Consider the following 10,012-nt stretch of genomic DNA (forward strand, 5'->3'; position numbering starts at 1 on the left):
GCTAGGCAAGACCATCCCTCCCCGGACCGCACTCCCCTGCAGCAGCCGAGCCCCAGCTCTCAGCGCAAACCCTCCACGGCCCACAGCCCGCCAGCTCCAGCTAGTCCTGACTACAGACAACCACTTCCTGTTTCAGACACACCACTTGCCCTGGTCCTTCAAACCAGCACAAGGCGCTGAACGATGCCACCCAGGCCATCTCCTCCCTCCTGCATTCTTGAGTCCCTGCTGGCTGAGGAGCAGTAAAGACAGGGGTGTCTGAAGTGCTCCCGGCAAGTTCCCAGTACCCTCCCATCACGCAGCGTTCGCAGCCTCACCACGACTTGCTTCTGGACATACCACAGGGCCTCGCTCTACCCGCATTCTCTGGTCCTATTAATTCCATGGAGCCTGAACCTTGCTGGCCACCCAGGATCCCCTCAGACTAACCCTCCTTGCAGCTCCAAGAGTATCGAGACAATACCCACATCCTTTGCTTTATGTTTTTCCCCACAAAGCATGTACCACTTTGCTATCTTAGTTCAGCTACTTTCTCCACTGAATATAAACTCCCCGAGAACAGGGCTTTTTCTCTTCCTACTTACTGCTATAAATGCTTAATAAATATTTCTTGAACAAACAGATGGCAACAATAAAAAGCAATCAGAATTCTTATGTTCTAATCCCAGGCACTAAATTATTACAATCACTTGCAGAATATTGGTGGTGATACTATGCATGAACAACATTAACAGCCAAATGTTCACGGGTCATACACTGCATGAAGTGAGGTGTTGCTATGCAAGAAAATATGGTACACCCACACACAGACAAAACTGAAGAATGTGAAGAAAAAAATACACATATTTTTATATAAAGTTCACACCTACAATACATAAAGCTTAAAAACCTATCAAATGAATATAATACTTCAAGATAAATGAGCAGGGGCTAGCCGGTCCACTAAGCAGCTGCCTCCAGTGCCAGCAAACCACATGACTGCCAGCTGGAGCCTCGGCTGCTCCACTGTAGTGCCTGTCTGAGACAGGAAGGGGAAGACGGCCGACCCCGGCCCAGCCTGGCCAGCCCCGCAGACGCGGCCATTCGGGGATGAGTTGGCAGGTGGAAGGCTGATCTCTAGTTATAAATCTGCTTTTCAAAACCAAACAAAAGAAAAATAAGTAGATAACTCAAGATAACTGCTACCTTTGATGGGAGGACAGGAATGCATGGAGGGGAGCGTTCTGTGGAATTTCAAAGGTAATTACATTTTTTTTTTAGGTGGAGAGAGAACAATCTTCACCATATCACAAATCCAAGACTCACACCTCTATTCGATGTTTTGTCAATCTGAAAAGGGCAGAGTGGAAGGGGAAACAGCACTGGCACACACAAAGGGATTAACCAACAAGAGCTCCACTTTCCCACGGTGACTTCTCTCACTTACCAGGATAAAGAAGGGCCCTATAAGATACTGATCTTTGTTTTCTCACGAAATTTAACCTGCTACTTAAAGGGAGGTGGCGCACAAAAACTAGGAGAGGGGCTGGGGTGGCTAGACAGAGAGGCACCCAACAACATCTGTGAGGGCTGGATAGTGGAGCTGGTTAGATGGGACTAAGCTTTAATACCCACTGACATGCATGAGAGCCGAATGGGGTGTGGGACAGACTGGACTAGTCTGCTGCACATACTGGTAAACCAGGATAGGGGGATGGCCTGGTAGGGGTTATTGTAGGTCGCTCCAACTAGGCTGCAGCTCCCACTGGTTTCTGTGAGGGCCGAGTGTGTGCTGGGCAGAACCAGGCTGGACTGAGGCACCCATTGGTTCCAGTGGAAGACAGGGAGGTGGCTATTTCATTCTACACTTCAGAAAGCAGAAAAATGCACCACCCCCCAGGGAATAGGCAGCCCAGTTCCTCTGGCAGACAGCAGGACACGGTAACCCTGCCAGCCCATTTGTGTTCTGAACACTTTCTGCATATTAACTCAATTAAATCTGCAATAATCTAAGGAAAGACTATTGTCTTCATTTTATGGTTCATGAAATAGTGTTAAGCAACTTGTACAACATTAAGTAGAAAGTTGTAGCGAAACTAGATCTGAATCCAGGCAAACTGGTTTCAGAAACTCTACTCCCGTAATTACCATATAAAACCATGCCTTCTCTGAAACCGCAACAGCTAACCTTAGAGACTCCTCTTGCAAGCTATCTGCAAAGATCCGACACTCTACTGCACTGAACTGAGGGGTCCACACAGACCCAGGACACGTTTTGGGGAATCCTAAGGTCCCTGAAATCACACATAAATTTGTTTATGTAGATATGTGCATTTCTTCTAAAGACAGTACATACTATTGTACTCGCAAAGGAATGTGAAATGGTTCAAAAGCTATCAGGCATCAATAATTCCTTATCATTTTACTATCAAGGGCAACATGCAATTCTATCACCTCTCCCCAGCCCTCCTTTTGGAAAGCTATCCAAAAAAGTTTAACTCCAGTAAAACTTTCTCTTTGTGAATCACATGTAAATCTATCAATGAAAACTTGTAATGCAATAAAAAACTTAATCACCAATGGAGATCAGAAGATACTTAGAAAAACCCAAAGAAGGAATTGAAATGTATTTATTTATTTTCATTTAACAGCATGCAAACTGAAATACTTTCTAAAAAAAAAGAAAGATTTCTTTATTTGTTTTTTGGAAGTCAGATATACAGAGAGGAGGAGAAACAGAGAGGAAGATCTAAGATCTCCCATCTGTTGATTCATTCACCAAGTGGACAAAATGGCCAGAGCTGAGCCGATCTGAAGCCAGGAGCTTCTTCCAGGTCTCCCACATGGGGGCAGGGTCCCAAGGCTTTGGGCTGTCCTTGACTGCTTTCCCAGGCCACAGGCAGGGAGCTGGGATGGAAGCAGGGCCACTGGGATACGAACCAGCGCCTATATGGGATCCTGGCGCGTGCAAGGCGAGGTATGAACTCATGGGTACTTCCATTTTATGGGTTACTTACTCGGTTGCTCCCACTGTTCTCAGGAAGCTCCTTTCCATCGTCTTCCCGTTCCCTCACCAGGCCCTCGTGCACAAAGCACCATGATGTGCTGCAGGCCCATCTTGTACTTTCCTTACTCCAGGCCTGGATCAACAACAAATCCCGATTCCTTTAAGAGCCAAGAGCTGGGTGCTTACTGATTTGGGGATGCCGTCAATAACGTGGACAACCAGCACTAACACCAGTGAGGGTACTTTAACAAAACCACCCCCAACAGCTGGTTTCCTCCCCAGTAACACAGCACTGAGCACGGCCCGAGCCAGGAGCCTCCTCCAGCACTCCCACATGGGTGGCAAGGGCACAAGCACGTGGGTCATGTGCTGCTGCTCTTCAGGACCATCAGCAGGGACCTAGGGCAAAAGGGGAGCAGTTGAGACATAAAGTGGCACCCACATGGGATGCAGGTGCTGCTCGTACTGGATTCACCCACAAAGCAACGATGCCAGCCCTCACACAAACTTTTTAAAGAAGCTCCAGGCTCTGTTTGGATCAGCTCTGGTCACTGCCACCACATGAGGAATGAACCATCAGATGGATGATCTCAATCTCTCTCTCTCATCTGTAAATTCACTTTCAAATAAAAAATAAGGGGCCAGCACGGTGGCTCTACAGGCTAATTCTGGTACCTGTAAGCACCAGCACCCCATGCAGGAACCGGTCTGTGTCCCAGATGCTGCCTGAGGCCTAGGTAAGTAGCAGCAGATGACCTAAACCCTCGAGACCCTGCGCCATCTGAGAGACCCAGAAGCAGCTTCTGGCTTTTGGTCAGCTCTGACCACTGTGGTCACTTGGGGAGGGCCTCAGTTTTGCCTCTCTATAAGTCTGCCTTTCCAATAAATAAATATTAATAAAATCTTAAAAAAAAAACAACTTTTTAAGATTACGGGTGATCAGCCTCATCGTGTCAAGCACCACCTGTCTCTCTATCCTGACAGCAGACAGTGTGAAGGTTCAACCGGATAAGGCACACTGACGACAGGGTTCTAGAAGGCTCCCAAAGCCTATCATTATCCTCACTTGGACAACGAAACAAAACTACAAAACTAGAGTTTTTACTTTTGGGGAATGTGGAAGGTACTTGCTTCACGGCTCTAATTCAGGCAATTAGAACAAAACTTTGAGCAGTTAACACATTTACATTTTAAATTCAACTTTTTGTATATCACGATCAAGGACCGACGAGAAACAAGAACAAGAACAAAAAAGACAATTTAATCTTTCATTTTTCATGGTAGTAGAATTGTGGCGGATTATCTTCCTATTTTGATTACCAAAATCATTTGCCAATTCTTCTAACGTTAGTAAAGAGCAAAATGCAGCCCATGTTTCCACTTCCTGTATCCTCAGACATCTTCTTTCGCATTCCGGACGATGCTCTAAATTCCCACCACTCCAAGGAGGAAATGGACTCAGAGTGTATGAAGTGATTAAGCAGCTGGTCCCACTGTAACACAGGAATTCAGATTGCACTCCCTGCTCCTGAAAGTCTGATTTTCTGTGCAAAATCTATGATAAAATATAACTACATCGGGCCTTGCAGCGTGGCCTAGTGGCTAAAGTCCTCGCCTTGAACACCCCATGATCCCATATGGGCGCTGGTTCTAATCCCGGCAGTTCCACTTCCCATCCAGCTCCCTGCTTGTGGCCTGGGAAAGCAGTGGAGGATGGCCCAAAGCCTTGGGACCCTGCACCCTGTGGGAGTCTCGGAAGAAGTTCCTGGTTCCCAGCTTTGGATTGGCGCAGCACCGATCACTTGGGGAGTGAATCATTGGATGGAAGATCTTCCTCTGTCTCTCCTCCTCTCTGTATATCTGACTTTGTAATAAAAGTAAATAAGTATTGAAATATATATATATATAACTACATCTTGTGGAACATTTTAATAGGCAATTAATAAAATGTGGAAATATACATGAAATTGTAACAGAATGTAACAGAATGTAATGTTAGACACAAAACAAAAAAAATCTTCATTCTTTAAATTTCTGGAAAACTCACAGAAATCTCCAAGCTGATTACTTACAGAGCTGGCTGAGTGCGCAACCTCAGAGAGACAAGGCTTTCCTGAATAAACTCCAGAAGATCCAAGTTGTACTTCGAACTGGAATTTCAAGGGATAAAGGATAACATGACTTCTTAGGCAAAAACAAACAACACCCAAGACACACTGCACTTTTAAACTATCAATTTTCTTACTAGCTAAATGCTGGTGACTTTGTTAATTACAAAAGTTCTCAGGCAAAAATGATCTTTATTAGGAAAGATACTGAGCGAGACAGAACTGGATGAGTCATCCAGGGCTGCAAGATAAACCTGCAACACAGCTGATAAGCGCCTTGTGGACTCTGCATTCAAGACTCTTCTCCCTGGAGTGTGTCAGCCAATGTCGCTGTTCCAGTTTCAGTCCGAGGGCTTCTTCCACCTCAACTGAAGTTCCTGTTTTGTTAAATGATTTTCCTTTGACCACTGATATAGTAATAACGTTTAAAAAACGATGCCACAGCCTAGAGGCCTCACTTTACATGCACCAGGCTCCCATACAGGTAACGGTTTGTATCCCAGCTGCTCTACTTCCCATTCAGTTCCCTGCTTGTGGCCTGGGAAAGCAGTGGAGGACGGCCCAAAGCCTTGGGACCCTGCACTCGTGTGGGAGACGCGGGAAGTGCCCGGCTTTGGATCAGCTCAGCTGACCCTTGCGGAGAGAGCTGAGCCAGCAGATAAAAGATCGTTCTCTCCACCTTTTCTTCTCTGCGTAAATCTGACTTTCCAATAAAAATTTTTTAAAAAATCTTAAAAAAAAGAAAAAAACAAAACTGGAGACCAGTACCATAGCACCAGCATAGTAGATTCGTCTCCTGGCAGTAGAGGATGGCCCAAATTTGGAACCCTGTACCCACAGAGGAGACCCAGAAGACACTCCTGGCTCCCGGCTGCCACTCCTCAGGGCTTCCGCTGTTTGGGCTTATTTGGGAATTGAACTAGCGCATGGAAGATTTTTTTCTCTCCACAAACATTATCTGCCTTTCCAATAAAAATAAATCTTAAAAAAAAAAAAAAAAGAAAAGAAAAGGCTCTCACAGATCCAAACTTTAAAAATTTGAAACCCGTGACCAGGTAAGAACCAGCATCTTTATAATCAGAGTATAACAAGTTGTTTCTGAAACTATGTGACTGTGTTAAGTTTAAAAATTTTCTTAAATTACCCAATTACAACTCAGATTTTGCTCAGAGAAGGAAAAGGAGTCAATTTTTCTATGGAATATTAACTACAAGCAGGCCACATACACAACAAGTGATCAAAATGGTTACTGGCACACCCTCGTCGAAGTCCAAACTTTGTCCGGTTTTAGTTTAAGCACCGTGGAAGCTTTTCTTTTTCTTTGAAAGGCTCCCTTTTAAGGATCTGGATGACAAAGTTTGGGCCGTGAAGGGCGGAGGGGGGTGCGGTTTAAGGGAGCAATCAATCACTCGGCGACAGTAGTCACATTTCAGACCTTAAAGGAATTCTTTTTTTTTCTAACACCCAAACCAAAAACTTAATCCCACTTTAGTCCGATTGTTCACAAGATCCTAATTCGCTTTAAACAACAACAAACACACTCCAAAGGCAAAAACATACCCTCGTCCTGCCCGGCCGACGTGCGGCAGGAGGTGGGGGGTGGGGAGGGTCCGATCCTGCGAGACCCTCGGACGCGACGAGTCGGTTTAGACGCTCGACCCGGGGCCGGGCGACCCTCCTCCGGTTTGCTCAGGCCTTCCAGCGGGCCTCAGACGGTGGAAGCGCCAGCCCGTCCCCCGGGGGCCCTGCGGCTCTGCCCTCCGCTCCGCGACGCCCGACTGCGCCCCCGCGGCCGCCGCGGCAGAACGTCCTGCGTCCCGGCTCACGTGACGTCCCCGCGCCGCGCGGCGCCCGCGGAATGCTGGGGCCCCGCCCCCCGCTGCTGGGAGTGGCCGCTCTCCGGCGGGCCGGGTTCCGGGAGGGCCGGGTGCTCGAGCGGCCGCTGCCGGGAGGCCCGGGGTGCCGGGAGTGGCCGCTGCCGGGAGGCCCGGGGTGCTGGCGCTGGCATCTCTGCAAGCCCTTGGATCGCCTGCCTCTGCGAGACCGGAATAACGCAGCAGGCTGACACACCGACAAGAATGATTCTGGCAAGCTCTAAAAATAACTTACTTGGTAGTTGCTTTGTCTAAAACAGCCTCATAACGTGGTTGCAAATGTAAGATGTAAGAATGGCAGTATTGAATCATAAATCAGAAATAGGTCTTATTTTGACCTATCAGTGTTTGTAAATATTGAGAAATGTAAGCAGTTTACCCAGGAACATAACTGGTTAGGGGCATAATTGGTCAACCAGCTCCAAAAGCCCTATTCCTGATCTACAAAACGTAAGAAATCGATTGGTGGGGCCGGTGCTGAGCAGGTGGGTTAAGGTGCTGCCTGCAGCCCCCATCCTGTGCCATTCTGAGTTCCAGCTGCTGCACTCAGACCCAGCTCCCTGTGCCGGTGGCAAGTAAAAGTAGTAACAGGTGGCTCAAGGAGGTTGGGAGCACTGGGTGGAGTTCCATACTCCTGGCTTCAGCCTGGTCCAGCCCAGTCCCGACCACTGGGACCATGTGGGGAATGAACCTGCCATGGACACAGCTGTCTCTAACTGTGCCTTTCAAATAAGTAAGTCTTTAAAATAAAAATAACCTGTTTAGTAAGCATGCCCTATTTATTCCCATGACCAGAAATATATTATGCACACTAAACTCATTGACATTTTCTCTTTAAATAACTTTAGTGTCTGCTTATCCCAAACAAGAAGCTCCTGTACAGAAACTATTTTCAAATAAGTTGTATTTTCAAATGGCTACTTTAGGAATGAGCATGTGGCTTAGCATTTAAAAAGCTTTTCTCCCCAATCCCAAGTTCTGGTTACTGATGGTCAGCCTAAGAAGCAGCAAGCGATGCCTCAAGTAGCGGGGTCACCGTTGCCTGCATGGCTAACCTAGAATGAACTCCTGGTCCCCAGCACTGGTCACCCCATTATGGGGAAGGAGGCACCACAAAGATGGCCTCGGCTCTTTATCTTACATGAAAGAATCTCCATACAGCCAGATCAAAGAGTTACGCGAGATTTAGGAGGTCAGAAACTCCTGCCACAGCATTCAGGAGGAAGGTTCCAAGAGCAGAAAACCCAGGAAAATGTTGCAGTGTCCTTCAAGTACATTTTAGGTGCCCAGATCAACAGCTAACAACGAAAAGGGCAGGGAGAAGACCCATCAGAAGCAGGAACTGAAATCCTGTCCAGCTCATTCATCACAGGAGTGTGACTGATAACTGATTTCCATGATCAGGTAGAGCTCGCAAGGCTGGGATCACTACCTTCTCCACAGTCTCATGATAAAACCAGGAACTTGGTGGGGCCCGCACTGTAATCTGGCTAAGATGCAGCCCTTCAGGCAAAGCAAGCATCTTCTACACTTGTTTTCTGAGATTTATTTTTACCGGAAAGGCAGATTTACAGAGAGAAGGAGAAACAGAAAGATCCATCCACTGGTTCACTCCCCAAGTATCCAAAACGGCTGGAGCTGAGGGGATCCAAAGCAAGCAGCCTAGAGCTTCTTCCGGGTGTCTCCCACATGGGTGCAGGGTTCCCGGGCTTCGGGCCATCCTCTATGTCTTTCCCAGGCTACAGACAGGGAGCTGGGTGGGAGGTGTGGCAGCCAGGTCACAAACTGCACCCATGTGGAATCCTGCACATCCAAGGCAAGGATTTAGCCACGAGGCTACCTTGCCAGCCATCTTCTGCACTTTTTGAAGGCTCTTCCTTTTCTCATCCCACAGGGACTTGCCCCCATCTACCTTCTGGTCCATCTGACTCCTTACAACTCCCCTCCGAAGGCCACTGTGAGCATTTGGGGAAAAAACTAGCCAGTGTGAGCCCCTTTCTGCTTCTCAAATAAAATTGGCTGCTTTCTTTAGAATCCAGTGTCATGTGCACAGGATTCCAGGCCCAGCCCTACTAGCTAGGGATGTGAATCAATGCCATTTAATCTGAAATGTCTTTTGTGTGTGTCTTCATGCATGGCAGATGCATCCAGGTTATACTGTCTTTATCTTTATTGGCACAGAAATTTTATAAAAACATCAATGATTGTATTCTTTGATACAATTATGTCTTACTTTCTTGAGTCATTGCATTTTTCACATTCCAGACTCCTCAACTGTTTACTCGCCAGAGCTCAGGCCCTTCCTTAAGGGCCACACAAAACCTTGAAAATGCTCAGTCCGCAGGCTCTGGAATGTCACCTCTCTTGGCCACCTTCACACTCTGGAAAACATCCATGGTAGAACACTGGATTTGGCAAGAGTTTGGCTTCACTTTACAGTCTGGATGAAAGTCCACAAGGTTGTCACACGTGCAAGACTGCTACAGTTAGGATTATGGATTCTACTATCCTAGGAAAAATATCCTACTGGAAAACACATGGGTGTTAGTTACTACATCTCATTTTCTTTTTAAAGCTGCCTTTTAAAAAAAAAAAGATTTTTATTTATTTTTGTTGCAAAGTCAGATATACAGAGAGGAGAAGAGACAGAGAGGAAGATCTTCCATGTGATGATTCACTTCCCAAGTGACTGCAATGGTTGGTGCTGCACTGATCCAAAGCTAGGAGCCAGGAACCTCCTCCAGGTCTCCCACTCAGATGCAGGATCCCAAGGCTTTGGGCCGTCCTCAACAGCTTTCCCAGGCCACAAGCAGGGAGCTGGATGGGAAGCCAGGCTGTTGGGATTAGAACCGGCGCCAATGTGGGATCCTGACACGTTTAGGGCGAGGACTTTTGCCACTATGCCCTGCCGGGCCCATGTCTCTTATTTTGTTATGAAGTTCTCATCACTCATTCTAGAAAAGTCATATATATATATTTCATATATACACATAGATATGAAAAGTCATGTATATAGTCATATATGTCATATATATACTTCATAT

Source organism: Ochotona curzoniae, unplaced genomic scaffold, assembly GCF_017591425.1.
Source record: "Ochotona curzoniae isolate NIBS_2020 unplaced genomic scaffold, NIBS_Ocur_1.0 contig_4105, whole genome shotgun sequence".
NCBI classification, from domain to species: Eukaryota; Metazoa; Chordata; class Mammalia; order Lagomorpha; family Ochotonidae; genus Ochotona; species Ochotona curzoniae.